The 14,705-nt window shown below is 49.6% G+C and overlaps 2 protein-coding genes across 4 annotated transcripts in view; one reads left to right on the top strand and one right to left on the bottom strand.

Annotated features, from left to right (window-relative positions):
- Positions 1 to 14,705, top strand: part of GNG3 (G protein subunit gamma 3) — a 440,061-nt gene that overhangs the window by 198,128 nt on the left and 227,228 nt on the right. The window contains exon 1 of one of the 3 annotated variants that reach the window (XM_050757057.1): positions 4,901 to 4,906. The exons of 1 other annotated variant lie outside the window; for it this stretch is intronic. The gene's annotated coding sequence lies outside the window, so the exon portion shown is untranslated. Of the gene's footprint in view, positions 1 to 4,900; positions 4,907 to 10,790; positions 10,796 to 14,705 lie in introns of those variants that run through there. One more of the 3 variants, XM_050757054.1, reaches the window with a different exon arrangement.
- The window catches only part of AHNAK (AHNAK nucleoprotein), a 113,772-nt gene that overhangs the window by 36,181 nt on the left and 62,886 nt on the right, over positions 1 to 14,705 (bottom strand). The window lies entirely within an intron of this gene.

Below are 14,705 nucleotides of genomic sequence, written 5' to 3'. Positions count from 1 at the left end.
ATCATGACCACAGAGTGAGACTTGCGTGCTGATTGAAGAGTCCGACAGTGGTCATCCCAGGTGGGCAACATCAATTTCCAGGATGGCTCCCACCAGATCATCATCTCCCGCCAACCTTCATCTCTCACCTCTTTTTTCTTTCAGGGGAAAAAAAAACAAAACTTCTAAACAGCCACATTGTTTACAATAATTCAGTGCTTACCCAGCTGCCGAACTTCAATAGAAGAACTAAATAATACAAGATGCTGGGCCTGTTCCAGTCCCCTGAGACCTGACCGTTCCTGCTGGGCAACTCAGATGCCTCATCCACCTGGGGTCAACCCCTGCAAGCTGAAAGAACTTGAGATTTTGTTTACACCGAAACAAAAGAAGGATCTGGGGAGACACTTTGGTCAGGCAAGAGCTTCAGCCTCCTGCAGCCAGCTGCAGGGATGATGGCCCATGGGGAGGTGGCAGACCTCGGAGGAGTCTTTTCTGACTGCAAACACAGTCCAAGTTACCCTGGAGCAGAGTTTCTCAACAGTGGCGCCCTTGGCATTTTGGGCCAAAGGATTCTTTGCTGTGGGAGGCTGTCCTGTATGTCGCAGGATGTTGAGGCAACTAGGGGGGCTTCCACTGGAATCCAGTGGGCAGAAGGCACTTACTGGATGCTAGCAGAAGCCCCCCTAGTTGTGACAACCAAAACTGTGTCCAGACAGTGCCAAATGTTCCCCAGGAGGGATATCGCCCCTGGTTGAGAACCACTGCCCCAGGGGAGAAAGAAGGTACAAAAGCCAGGGAGCACCCCAGTACGAATCAGACATTGAGGAACACGGGGTGGGGCACGGTGGGGACCAGGAGATGAGGACTGGGTGCCTGTGGTAGCACAGAGACGGGTGGTCACGTGGTTCAGGGAGCTGGAATGCCCTGTGGTGACCCTGCCTGGGGGGGTCCAGGCCAGGCTGTCAAACCAACATGGCAGCCACGCCCCCACCATAACCCCCACCCTGACTCAGCTAGAGGGCTTCTGCTCCTGTCTGAGTCTCTACGTGCACTACTATGAAAAAGAAAAAGTCGGTGAATCCACACCCCCATCAGGAACCTCTGGGAGTTACAATGGATAATATTTATTGGGTGCTTACTCTGTGCCAAGCACCGTCCCAAGCCCTTTCCATGAATGCTCTCATTTAATCCTCGTGACAACCCCATGCAGGAGGTACTAGTTGAGTATCCCTTATCCCAAATGCGTGGGACCGGAGGTGTTTCTGATTTCAGATTTTTTCAGGTTTTGGAACATTTGCATATACATAATGAGCTATCTTGGTGATAGAACCCAAGTCTAAATATCAACTTCATCTCTGGCCAGGCACAGTGGCTCACGCCTGTAATCCCAGCACATTTGGGAGGCCGAGGAGGGCAGATCACCTGAGGTCGGGAATTCAACACCAGCCTGACCAACGTGGAGAAACTCTGTCTCTACTAAAAAATTTTAAAAATACAAAATTAGCCAGGCATGGCGGTGCATGCCTGTAATCCCAGCTACTCGGGAGACTGAGGCAGAAGAATCACTTGAACCTGGGAGGCGGAGTTTGCAATGAGCTGAGATCGCACCACTGCACTCCAGCCTGGGCAACAACAGTGAAACTCTATCTCAAAAAAAAAAAAAATCATCTGTTTCATATACACCTTATACACACATGAGGTATGTGTATAAGGTAATTTTACACAATTTTTTTTTTTTTTTTTTTTGGAGACAGAGTCTCACTCTGTCACCCAGAGTGGAGTGCAGTGGCATGATCTTGGCTCACTGCAAGCAATTATCCTGCCTCAGCCTCTGGAGTAGCTGGGACTACAGGCACACACCACCACGCCAGGCTAATTTTTGTATTTTCAGTGGAGACAGGGTTTCACCATGTTGGCCAGGCTGGTCTTGAACTCCTGACCTCAGGTGATCTGCCCACCTCAGCCTCCCAAAGTGCTGGGATTACAGGTGTGAGCCACCGTGCCTGACCAATTTTATACAATGCTTTAAACATTTGTGCATTAAACAGAGTTTTGACTGTGACCTGTCACATGAGGTCAGGTATGGCATTTTCCATTTGTGGCGTCATGTCAGCACTCAAAAAATTTCAGGTTTTGGGACATTTTGGACTTTGGATTTTTGGATTAGGGATGCTCAACCTGCACTATCACTGTAAATGTGGCAAATGGAGAAGTGAGGTTCAGAGCCCAGTAAAGGCCTGCTTGGGGTCAGGCAGCCCATGGCAGGTGAGGCTGGACATGCCCTGAGGCCTGGGTGTGGGAGACTGGCTGGGATGCGGGTACCCACAGGCACACCTCAGCCCCACACACTGGCAGTTAGGAGAAAGAGAATGGAAGAGAGAAAGGGAGTTGAGAAAAGCAAGAAGAGCATGAATGAATAAAGGGAGAGGTGAGATGGACAGGGAGGGGGTGGAGAGATGGAGGAAGGCCCATCCCTGGGTGATTTGAGGGCTGCTATGACCACTCGCCCCAGGGGCTGGGTCATCTCTCCTCGGAGCCAGGAAGCTGCCCACGACCTGGGCTTCCTCAGGAAGAAGCACGCACAGCCCCCTTGTTGAGGCAGAGGGTTGGCTCCAGATCAGTCCTTCTCTGTGCCCACAGGCCCCCTTTCCCAAATCTCTGGCCTCCTCGCCTGCACTGACTTCCCGCCATTACACCACCTGCCCCTGGACCTAGAGTGGGCCCGGCCGCTGCCTCTACTTGGATTGACCACTGCGGCTCTCACCCCCCTGTAGACTGCACAGCCAGACACCCACCTGACCCAGCCCCTCCCCACCGCTGGCCTTCCTTTTTCAGCTCCTTGCCCTCCCCTCTGACCCATGGCTCACAGACCCTCCCTGCACGGGCCAGTCCTCATGACTGTCCTTCCACTCTGAGTACTTAGGCCTCGGTCAACACCCCAGCCCTCAGCAATGCCTGCCGGAAACCAGTCACCCAATCCCAGGGCCCCACTCTCACCCTTACCCAAACCTCCTCCCTCCCGCCTCTCAGCCCACACTCACTGACTCATCCAGCCCCCGCCATCCCTCTGAAGTCAACCCTCAAAGCCTGTGCCAGGACAGCACAGCCCCCACCCCCTGCCACCATCCTCTCCTGTAAATTCTCAAAGAATGGTCCAGACTCCTACATGAGAACTACCAGGGCCCTTTGCTTAGAATACCATGACAGTGAAATAAGCCAGACACAAAAGGACAAATGCTATGTAACTCCACTTATCTGAGGTACCTGCAGTAGTCATATTCACAGAAACAAAGTAGGGCTGGGTGCGGTGACTCTTGCCTGTAATCCCAGCACTTCGAGAGGCGAAGACGGGTGGATCGCTTGAGGTCAGGAGGTCAAGACCAGCCTGGCCAACATAGTGAAAACCCATCTCTACTAAAAATACAAAAATTAGCCGGCACAGTGGTGCATGCCTGTAACCCAGCTACTCAGGAGGCTGAGGCACAAAAATCGCTTGAACCTCCAATCACTTGGAGGTTGCAGTGAGCCAAGTTCACACCACTGTACTCCACCCTGGGAAACAGAGCAAGACTCCATCTCAAAAAAAAAAAAAAAAAAAAAAAAAAAAAAAGGCCAGGCGCGGTGGCTCACGTCTGTAATCCCAACACTTTGGGAGGCCGAGGTGGGTGGATCACAAGATCAGGAGTTCGAGACCAGCCTGGTCAACATGGTGAAACCCTGTCTCTACCAAAGATACAAAATAATTAGCCGGGCATGGTGGCGGGCACCTGTAATCCCAGCTACTTGAGAGGCTGAGGGAGGAGAATCGCTTGAACCCAGGAGGCAGAGGTTGCAGTGAGCCAAGATTGCGCCACTGTACTGCAGCCTGGGTGAAAGGTCAAGACTCCATCTCAAAAAAAAAAAAAAAAAAAAAAGAGCTATATAAAACAATGATTGGAACCAGGCTCGGTGGCTCACGCCTATAATCCCAGCACTTTGGGAGGCTGAGGCTAGAGGACTGCTTGAGCCCAGGAGTTCCAGACCAGCCTGGACAACATGGTGAGACACCCACCTCTACAAAAAAATAAACAAAATTAGCTGGGCATGTGGTGTGTGCCTGTAGTCTCAGCTACTCGGGAGGCTAGGGTGGGAGGATCACTGGAGGCTTGGAGGTTGAGGCTGCAGTGAGCCATGATCACACCACTACACTCCAGCCTGGATGACAGAGTGAGACCCTATCTTAAAAAAAAAAAAAAAATAGGTAAGTGAGGTGACAGACATGTTAATTAGCTTGATTTAATCACTGCACATTGTATACATATATCAAATATGTCAATCAAAATAATAGTAATAATTTATAAATAAAATAATTTAAAAGTTAGAAATGCAATGACAAAATCAGAAATCTTGGAAGTGGGGCCCAGAAACCTACATCTTTTTTTTTTTTTTTTTTTTTTGAGATGGAGTCTCACTCTGTTGCCCAGGCTGTGCAGTGGCACAATCTTGACTCACTGCAACCTCCACCTCCCAGGTTCAAGTGATTCCCATGCCTCAGCCTCCTGAGTAGCTGGGATTACAGGTGTGCACCACCACGCCCAGCTAATTTTTGTGTATTTAGTAGAGACAGGGTTTCACCATGTTAGTCAGGCTGGTCCTCAACTCCTGACCTCATGATCTGCCCTCCGCCTCCTAAAGTGCTGGGATTTCAGGCGTGAGCCACCAGACTTAGCCCTCAGAAACTTATATCTTTAACCAGCTCCTCAGTGATTCTTATACAGCTTAAGTGGAAGAACTGAGAAGTGCTGCTGCTTCTTACCTGTGTAAGCTCAGCCAAATTGCCAAAACTACACAGCCTCAATTCCCCCACCTGCAAATGGACACGACACCTTCCTCACAAGGATCTTGTGAGAGTCACATGAGATAACGAATATAAAGAGCCGGGGAGTGACAGCTGCTTGACAAAAGTGAGCTGGACGTTTAGTCAGTTCATGGACGTCCACTGAGCACCCCATGCGGGGTCCTGGAAATATGAGAGTGAGCAAACAATGTCCCAACATCCCAGTGCTTGCAGACAGTCGGGGGGTCTTCCTTCTCCCACCTTCAGGCCTCTGAAAGCTACCTGCTGGAAAGGAACACCTGACAACAGGTAGGGAGGATCTTGACCTCAGAGGCTGGTGAAGAAGAGTGACCCAGGAGAAGCCACTGCATGGGCAGGGACAGCAACAGAGGCAAGGTGCAGAGGGTCATCAGAGCACTTAAAAGGGGACCGTGGGCCGGGCACGGTGGCTCATCCCCGTAATCCCAACATTTTGGGAGGCCGAGGTGGGCAGATCACCTGAGGTCAGGAGTTCAAGACCAGCCTGACCAACAAGGTGAAACCCTGTCTCTACTAAAAATACAAAAATCAGCCAGGCATGGTGGCAGGCGCCTGTAGTCCCAGCTACTCAGGAGGCTGAAACAGGAGAATTGCTCGAACCCAGGAGTCAGAGGTTGCAGTGAGCCGAGATCACGCCATTGCACTCCAGCCTGGGCAACAGAGCAAGACTCTGTCTCCAAAAAAAAAAGGCGGGGAGACCCCTGCAGCCATCAAAATGAGCGAGATCCTGTCTTTTGCGGGAATGTGGATGGAGCTGGAGGCCCTTATCCTCAGCAAACTAACACAGGAACAGAATACCAAATATGGCATGTTCTCATTTATAAGTGGAAGCTAAATGATGCACACTCATAAACACAAACAAGGAAGCAACGGACGCTGGGGTCTATTAGGTTGGTGCAAAAGTAACTGCAGTTTGCATTGTTGAAATCTGTGTTTGATATTGGAATATATTCTTAAATAAATGTGGTTATGTTATACATATTTTTTTTTTTTTTAGACGGAGTCTCACTCTGTCACCCAGGCTGGAGTACAGTGGCGCGATCTCAGCTCACTGAAAACTCTGCCTTCTGGGCTCAGGTGATTCTCCTGCCTCAGCCTCCCAAGTAGCTGGTATTACAGGCACCTGCCATCACACCCGGCTGATTTTTGTATTTTTAGTACAGACGAGGTTTCACCATGTTGCCCAGGCTGGTCTCAAGCTCCTGACCTCAGGTGATCCACCTGCCTCAGTCTCCCAAAGTGCTGGGATTACAGGCATGAGTCACCACACCCGGCTATGTATCATTTGAAGGCACATTTCTCTCCTTCAGTTTTTTTGCTAATGACTTATTACTTGCTGTTTATTTTATGTTTATTTTAGACTATGGAAATTATGTTAGACCAAAAGCAAATTCAAGCTATGTTCTTTTTTTTTTTTTTTTTTTTTTCAAGAGACGGAGTCTTGCCTTGTCACCCAGGCTGGAGCACAGTGGCGCAATCTCGGTTCAGTGCAAGCTCCACCTCCCGGGTTCATGCCATTCTCCTGCCTCAGTCTCCCAAGTAACTGGGACTACAGGCACCTGCCACCACGCCCAGCTAATTTTTTACATTTTTAGTAGAGACGGGATTTCACCATGTTAACCAGGATGATCTCAATCTCCTGACCTTGTGATCTGCCCGCTTCAGCCTCCCAAAGTGCTGGGATTACAGGCGTGAGCCACCGCGCCCGGCCCCAAGGTATTTTCTTATTCGAGTTCAAAATGGGTTGTAAAGCAGCAGAGACAACTGGCAACATCAGTGCGTTCGGCCCAGGAACATACAGTGCAGTGGTGGTTCAAGTAGTTCTCGCCGGAGGCTGAGGCAGCCAGATCACCTGAGGTCAGGAGTTCGAGACCAGCCCTTCCAACATGGTGAAACCCCCATCTCTACTAAAAATACAAAAATTAGCTGGGCATGGTGGTGCACGGTTGTAATTCCAGCTACGTGGGAGACTGAGGCAGGAGAATCACTTGAACCTGGCAGGCAGAGGTTGTAATGAGCCGAGATTGTGCCACTGCTCTCCACCCTGCCTGGGAGACAGAGCAAGACTCCATCTCAAAATAGAGTTTTGCAAAGGAGACAAGAGCCTTGAAGACAACGAGCGCAGTGGCGCCAGTCATTAGAAGTTGACAATGACCAATTGAGAGAAATAATCAAAACCGACCCTCTTAAAACTACACGAGAAATTCCCGAAGAACTCAACATGGACATTGGACGGATGTTCAGCATTTGAAGCAAACTGGAAAGGTGAAAAAGCTTGATAAGTGGGTGCCTCATGAGCTGAGCAAAAATTAAAAAACAAAACAAAACATCATTTTGAAATGTCTTCTCTTATTCTACACAACAACAATGAACCATTTCTCGATCAGGTTGTGACGTGAGACAAAAAGTGGATTTTATACAACAACTGGTGATGACCAGTGGCTGGACCAAGAAGCAGCTCCAAAGCACTTCCCAAAGCCAAGCTTGTACCAAAAGAAGGTCATGGTCACTGGTGGTGATCCGCTACAGCTTTCTGAATCCTGGCAAAACCACTACATTTAAGAAATATGTTCAGCAAACTGATGAGATGCACCAAAAACTGCAATGCCTGCAGCCGGCATTGGTCAACAGAAAGTGCCCATTCTTCTCCACGGCAACGCCTGACCGCATGTCGCACAACACTTCAAAAGTTCAACGAATTGTACTACGAAGTTTTTTGCCTCCTCCGCCATATTCACCTGACCTTTCGCCAACCGACTACTACTTCTTCAGGCATCTCCACAGCTTTTTGCTAGGGAAAACGCTTCCACAACCAGCAGGATGAAGAAAATGCTTCCTTTTTTTTTTTTTTTTTTTTTTTTGAGACAGAGCCTTGCTCTGTCGCCCAGGCTGGAGTGCAGTGGCCCAATCTCGGCTCACTACAAGCTCCGCCTCCCGGGTTCACGCCATTCTCCTGCCTCAGCCTCCCGAGTAGCTGGGACTACAGGCTCCCGCCACCTTGCCCGGCTAGTTTTTTTGTATTTTTAGTAGAGATGGGGTTTCACCGTGTTAGCCAGGATGGTCTTGATCTCCTGACCTTGTGATCCACCCGCCTCGGCCTCCCAAAGTGCTGGGATTACAGGCCTGAGCCACCGCACCTGGCCCAGAAAATGCTTTCTAAAAGTTCGTCGAATCCCGAAGCATGGATTTATATACTACAGGAATGAAAAACCTTATTTCTCGTTAGCAAAAATGTTTGTAATGGTTCCTATTTTGGTTAATAAAGATGTGTTTGAGCCTAGTTATAATGATTTCAGATGCATGGTCTGAAGCCGCAATTATTTTTGCACTAATACTTGAGGGTGGAAGGTGGGAGGAGAGAGAGAAGCAGAAAAGATAACTATTGGGTACTGGACTTAATTCCTGGTGATGAAATAACCTGTACAACAAACCCCGTGACATGAGTGTAGCTATGTAACAAACATTCTCGTGCACCCCCAAACCTAAAATAAAATTATAGGCCAGGCGCCGTGGCTCACACCTGTAATCCCAGCACTTTGGGAGGCCGAGGCAGGCAGATCACAGGTCAGGAGTTCGAGACCAGCCTGGCCAACATGGTGAAACCCCATCTATACTAAAAATACAAAAATTCACTGGGCATTTTGGCCAGAGGCTATAGTCCCAGCTACTTGGGAAGCTGAGGCTGGAGAATCACTTGAACCCGGGAGGCAGAGGTTATAGTGAGCTGAGATCGTGCCATTGCACTCCAGCCTAGGCAAAAGAGTGAAACTCCGTCTCAAAAAAAAAAAGTTATATAAAGCGGGGAATCCTGGCCAAGCCCTGGGCCAAGGCTTTCCAGAGGTGGTGACGGTTGTGCAGAAACCGGGAAGATAATTGGCTTAGGGGATGGGGGGCTTTCCTGGCCAAGGAATAGCATGCGCACAGGTACAGAGGCCTCTGGGACATTTGAGGAAGCGAAAGAAGGCCAGGGTGGTGAGGCCTGGGACCTGTACACCAAGAGCAAAGGGAAGTCAGGTGGACTCAAAATCCTCCCAGGAATTCCTCTCGGCAGGACTCGGTGCTGTCTGAAGAGCAGAGCCCCTGACCTCCCATCTCCTCCCCCACTATTCCAGGTGGTTTCTTGGAATGGCCTCTCACCACCACCCGCAGCCTCACCGAGCAGGTCTGGTCAGGTCTGGTCAGCACACATTCGCTTTTCTTCTCAGCCAGGTCCCAGAGCTGGGGCTGAGCCCCTGAGGTCTTTTCACACTGAGACTGGACCCTCCAGCCCCTGACAGGGCTCACCCAGGGCTCCCCAACAAATTCAGGAGAGCACTGATACAAGAATGCCTCTTCTTTGATTTTTTTTCTGTCCTTTACTTCTCCCAAATTATCGCCCCTAGCAATGCCTAGAAAAGAGGAAAGCGGGCCGGGCGCCGGCGGCTCAATTCTGTAATCCCAGCACTTTGGGAGGCCAAGGTTGAGGCTTGGAGGTGGAGATTGCTTGAGCCCAGGAGTTCCTGACCAACCTAGGCAACAGGGCAAGACCTCATCTCTGCAACAACAACGACAAAAATTAGCTGGGCATGGTGGCACACACCTGTGGTCCCAGCTACTCAGGAGACTGAGGTGGGAGGATCGCTTGAACCCAGGAGATGGAGGCTGCAGTGAGCCGTGATCACACCACTGCACTCCAGCCTGGGTGACAGGGTGAGACCCTGCCTCAAAAAAAAAAAAAGAGAGAGAGAGAGAAAAGAAAACAGCAAAAAAGGAAAATGTACACCATTAATACACCATTTAAAAAAAAATCCCTCCTAGGCCTTTGGTGACACCGTTTCACTAATGTTTGTTTTAGTTTTTTTGTTTGTTTGTTTTTGATACAGAGTCTGGCTCTGTTGCCCAAACTGGAGCACAGTGGTGCAATCTCAGCTCACTACAACCTCCGCCTCCTGGGTTCAAGTGATTCTCCTGCCTCAGCCTCCTGAGTAGCTGGGACTATAGGCGCCTGCCACTGCTCCCAGCTAATTTCTTTTTTTTTTTTTTTTTTTTTTTTTTTGAGACGGAGTCTCGCGCTGTCACCCAGGCTGGAGTGCAGTGGCCGGATCTCAGCTCACTGCAAGCTCCACCTCCCGGGTTCACGCCATTCTCCTGCCTCAGCCTCCCGAGTAGCTGGGACTACAGGCATCCGCCACCTCGCCCGGCTAGTTTTTTGTATTTTTTTTTTTTTAAGTAGAGACGGGGTTTCACCATGTTAACCAGGATGGTCTCGATCTCCTGACCTCGTGATCCGCCCGTCTCGGCCTCCCAAAGTGCTGGGATTACAGGCTTGAGCCACCGCGCCCGGCCAATTTCTTTTCACTCACATTGACACAGTAAAGATGACAGAGTCTGTCAACTTCAGCACTTATTGTAATAAGATAGTAGGACAAATTTTTTAAGAGCTTTGCTTTACTTATTTTATTATTATTATTTTTTTTTTTTTTTTTTTGAGACGGAGTTTTGCTCTTGTTGCCCAGGCTGGAGTGCAATGGCACGATCTCAGCTCACTGCAACCTCTGCCTCCCAGGTTCAAGTGATTTTCCTGCCTCAGCCTCCCAAAGTAGCTGGGATTACAGGCATGAGCCACCACCCCCAGCTAATTTTGTATTTTTAATGGAGACAAGGTTTCTCCACATTGGTCAGGCTGGTCTTGAACTCCCAACCTCAGGTGATCCGCCCACCTCAGCCTCCCAAAGTACTGAGATTACAGGCGTGAGCCACCATGCCCAGCTTTTCTTTTCTTTTTTTTTTTTTTTTAAGAGAGCCATTACTTGGGTAGTTGGGGTCTGTGAAGTGGTAAAAATACTAGAAAATTACCTAAACATTTTTGTCAGGCCAACATTTTTATCCTGGGTACAAGGAGGGTGGGAAGTTTGCCAGACTGCTCATAAGCCTTCTGTCAAGATGTTTCCCTAAGAACCTGTCACCATGCAGAGGGGAATACCCCATACAAGCAGCAGGCCTCCATCTCCCCAACCAAATGCCTTCCATTCCCTTCTTCTACGATGCATGAAACAGATAAGGCATGAAATCAAAGCTTTCTTTCCAGAACCGGCTCTCCAAGTGGGTGATCCAGTCCTGCATGCAATCTTGTCCTTTTGCCTGTTTAACTGTGAAACTGTTCTTGAAAGTATTCCAAAGTGACTTTAGGGAGTATTCATATCTTGACTGTTTTTCACTTCAATAAAAAGTTAAGGCAAGCTTGGCCCATTCCGGGGAGCTGGAATCCAGAGGGGAGGGAGATAAGGTCCCAGTGCGCCTTCTGGCTGGGTTCTGCCGGGTTTATAGGAGGGCCTCACACCCCTCACCCCTGATTTCAAGCAGGAGGGTAGCAGGCAGAGCTTGGGAAGCCTCACCCAGACCTTGCTTCCTGCCAGGAAGGTCAGGGCCCTGCTCCCCTGCATGTGCCCGCTGCTGGGAGCAGGCTGGACCCAGTGGCCAGCTGTCCTGGACAGTGAGAGCCACAGAACCCTCAGCCCTGCCAATCTTGCCTCGGATCCTTTCTAAATCCCTTTAGCAGTTGATACTTTAGGGGTGGGAGGAAACAAAGCTCAAGGGTTAAATTAAATTTCTGGTTGTGACAGAGTTCACTCCAGGTACATGTATTCAGAGGCCAATCAGGCAAACCTGTGATTAACAGAGAAAGGCCTGACTCTGCCGGGCATGGTGGCTCACGCCTGTAGTCCCAGCACTTTGGGAGGCCAAGGCGGGTGGATCACAAGGTCAGGAGTTCAAGACCAGCCTGGCCAAGATGGTGAAACCCCGTCTCTACTAAAAATACAAAAATTAGCCAGGCACATTGGCGGGCGCCTGTAATCCCAGCAACTCGGGAGGTTGAGGCAGGAGAATCGCTTCATCCCGGGGGGCAGAGGTTTCAGCGAGCCAAGATCACGCCACTATACTCTAGCCTGGGCGACAGAGCAAGATGCTATCTCAAAAAAAAAAAAAAGAAGAAGAAGAAGAAAGAAAGAAAAAAAAGAAAGGCCTGACTCTTTCTCAGTGGTCCTGGACTCGGAAGCCCTGACCTCTGTCCCCAAACAGGGCCTTCCTGCCTGAGCTCTCTGCTATGCAAGGAATTCTGCGTGAAGTTAAAAAAAAAAAAAAAATCCTGGATTTGCTGCCTTCTGGTCTGACCAAGTTGGAATGTGCAGCGTGAAGAAATGCTCGTTGCCTGGGCAGGGACAGCCATCCACGGGAAAACAGACTTCAGTAAATAATGTCCTCGACCTTCCTGCAAAAGCCCGGAGGCTGCCTCCTGTGAGTAACAGATGAAACCCGAGGCCCTCCTGTAGCTCCTGGGCGGATCCCTCTCCAGAAGGTGACTTGGATGAGAAGGAAGGTGCTATGGGTTTCCCCCTTCTTTTTTTTTTTTCTTTCTTTTTTTTTTTTTTTTTTTTTTTTTTTGAGACAGAGTTTCATGCTTGTGGCCCAGGCTAGAGTGCAGTGGCACAATCTCGGCTCACTGCAACCTCCGCCTCCCAGGTTCAAGCAGTTCTCGTGTCTCAACCTCCCAAGTAGCTGGGTTTACAGGTGCCCACGACCACACCTGGCTAATTTTTGTATTTTTTAGTAGAGACAGGGTTTCGCCATGTTGGCCAGGCTGGTCCTGATCTCCTGACCTCAGGTGTTCCACCCACCTCGGCCTCCCAAAGTGCTGGGATTTCAGGCGTGAGCCACCGCGCCTAGCCTTGGGTTTCCCCTTTCTTTCATTTCCCTTGCACCATCTTTGGCTGGACCCTCAGGGTCTCTTTCCTGCCTCCATACCTCCCACCCTCAAACCTACCATTGCTACCCAAAAACCTCCCTAGACCTCAGTCTCTAGCAAGTCACCCTTCAATACTCTTTACTTTTTATTTATTTAATTATTTATTTATTTATTTTGAGACGGAGTCTCACTCTTTCACCCAGGCTGGAGTGCAGTGGTGCGATCTCGGCTCACTGCAAGCTCTGCCTCCTGGGTTCATGCCATTCTCCTGCCTCTCCTGCCTCAGCCTCCCGAGGAGCTGGGACTACAGGCGCTCACCACCGTGCTAGACTAATTTTTTGTATTTTTAGTAGAGATGGGTTTCACCATGGTCTCGATCTCCTGACCTCGTGATCCGCCCGCCTTGGCCTCCCAAAGTGCTGGGACTATAGACGTGAGCACCGCTCCCGGCTCTTCAATACTCTTAAAGTCTGAGTTCTTCAACCCTCTGCCTTGATGTTAAGACGTTTTACAATCGGTCTCCACCCTCTTGCCCCGTCTCCCCCACCATTCCCCAATGCATGCCCTGTGTCAGATGAGGTCTGTCTCTCTTCCCTGCTGGGTCAGCCACGCTCTCTCCATCCCTGGCCCCTCACTCATGTTGTCTACATGTGGGGGCTCTCCTTCAAGGCCCAGCTCATGTCTCACTTCCTCCATGAAACCTTCATCAAGATGTAGTATTTAGGCCGGGCGCAGTGGCTCACATCTGTAATCCCAGCACTTTGGGAGCCCAAGGCATATTGCCCACTTGAGGCCAGGAGTTCAAGACCATCCTGGCCAACATGGCGAAACCCCATCTCTATTTAAAAATACAAAATTTATTCGGGCGTGGTGGTGCATGCCTGTAGTTCCAGCCACTCGGGAAGCTGAGGCAGGAGAATCATTTGAGCCCAGGTGACAAAGGTGGTAGTGAGCTGAGATCGCACTGTACTCCAGCCTGAGTGACAGAGCGAGATTGTCTCAAAAAAAAAAAAAAAATGTGGTATTTAACAGAAAGGACTCTGGAGCCCGCCTGGGTTCAAATCCTGGCTTTGCCCTTCCATCTCTCCACGACTTTGGGCAAATTACTTAATCCTTCTGTGCCTCAGATTCCTCCACTGCCAAATGGGGATATAACTGCACCTACTCCAGAGAGCTACTATGAGGATGAAATGAATGACATCACACAAAGCATTTACGCCATACCCAACACATAGAAAGCACCTCAGAGGGCGAGTGCTTACTGTTACCTGAGCGTGCCATCCCTCCCTCGTGCTCTTTTCCCCAGAATGTCTCCAGCTAGCACGGCAGAGACCACACCTCTCAAGTGCATCTTGTACTGCTCCCTGCAATTTCACGTGTAGCCAAGAGGAACAGGAATATTTTATCCGTAATCAGAGCATCAATAACAATCGCTTATTCATGAATGTAAAATATTCCTCATTCATAATGTGCAGAATGAGCAGGAGAACTGGCCCTGCTTCCTCCTGGTATCGTTTAACCCCTAAGAGGCCTAGGAGGAAAAAGATAGGGCAAACTATCAGGGGCACAAAGACACAAAAATGTCCATAGGATGGTCATTTGAACACCAAAAGGACAATCATTTGAACGACATGGTTTCACACCAAGAAGCGCTGCCTGGAGAGTGACCGGGTCAGAGGTGGGAAACTCCACCAGCACGTGTTCCTCCTGGAAATGAACAGCACCCAAGCGACAGGAGACCCGAAGGCCCAGGGCCCAAGGGCCACTATACGGCAATAGCATCGGGGTAGGGTGGGCTGCAGGCCTTCTGCCTTACCAGAAGAATGCTGTGGCTCATGAATCAATCAGTTCAGAGCTCAGGATGATATGGGAGTCAGGGGTCACTCAGCCTTTTCGGGCCCCCATTCCTTCAGCTTTAATGTGAAGAGAATTGGTGGAAACAGAGGATCACTAACAAATCATCCGGTTCTGAAATTCTGTCCTGTGCCAAAATGATTTACACAATACTCTCTACTTAGATCAAGCAAGGGCGTACATAAAGCAGTGTTCAAAAGAAGGGATGGCTGGGTGAAACGGCTCACACCTATAATCCCAATGCTTTGGAAGTCTGAGGCAGGAGGATCACTTGAGACTAGGAGTTCAAGA

This window comes from Macaca thibetana, chromosome 14, assembly GCF_024542745.1.
Source record: "Macaca thibetana thibetana isolate TM-01 chromosome 14, ASM2454274v1, whole genome shotgun sequence".
NCBI classification, from domain to species: Eukaryota; Metazoa; Chordata; class Mammalia; order Primates; family Cercopithecidae; genus Macaca; species Macaca thibetana.
The sequence above is the reverse complement of the archived record's forward strand: the minus strand, read 5'-3'. Positions and strand labels throughout refer to the sequence as shown.